We start from the raw sequence: 740 nt of genomic DNA, 5'->3' as shown, positions 1-740 counted from the left end.
TTTTCCCCTCGAAGCGTTCAAAACCTAAGTCCAAACATCCAGGCGCATCTCACAGCCCGATCTCGGCGCGTTAAGCCCCACTTCGGCGCGGCGCGCTTCCCCTCGACCCCGCCACGGAGTATTTTTAAGCGTTCAAAACCTAAGTCCAAACATCCAGGCGCATCTCACAGCCCATCAAGGCGGGTTAAGCGCCACTTCTCGGACAGCGCACCTTCACGAACCCCGAGCTCATCTCAGCCTTACAGACATCAGGCCCTGCTCACGACCGATCCCGCCCGGCACACCTCGCCCTCTCGGGCATCACCTCCGAAAAGCCTCCCGTAGGGTTCTCCGAGGACCCACACCTGTTCTCCGTTCGTGCCCGGTACTCCCACTATTAAGCCGGGGTCACTATCTCAGCACAACCGCGCTCTCAAAGAACCGTGCCACTGGTACCCCCATGACTTAGGTTTTGGAGGTTTTTTTCTTCGGAGAGAGCCCGCCGGCTCCCCGTCCGACCAGTCAGCCCTCTCTCTCGGGCGGCCCTCTCCGCCGTTCCTCGGTTCCTCTCCGCCACTGGTACCCCCCATCGACTTAGGTTTTGGGAGGTTTTTCTTCGGAGAGGGGCTCGCGGCTCCCCGTCCGACCGAGTCAGCCCTCTCTCGGGGCGGCCCTCTCCGCCCGTTCCCTCGGTTCCTCTCCGCCACTGGTACCCCCCATCGACTTAGGTTTTGGAGGGTTTTTCTTCGGAGAGAGAGGCT

The sequence above is a fragment of the Puntigrus tetrazona genome, unplaced genomic scaffold (assembly GCF_018831695.1).
Source record: "Puntigrus tetrazona isolate hp1 unplaced genomic scaffold, ASM1883169v1 S000000003, whole genome shotgun sequence".
NCBI lineage: Eukaryota > Metazoa > Chordata > Actinopteri > Cypriniformes > Cyprinidae > Puntigrus > Puntigrus tetrazona.
The sequence above is the reverse complement of the archived record's forward strand: the minus strand, read 5'-3'. Positions refer to the sequence as shown.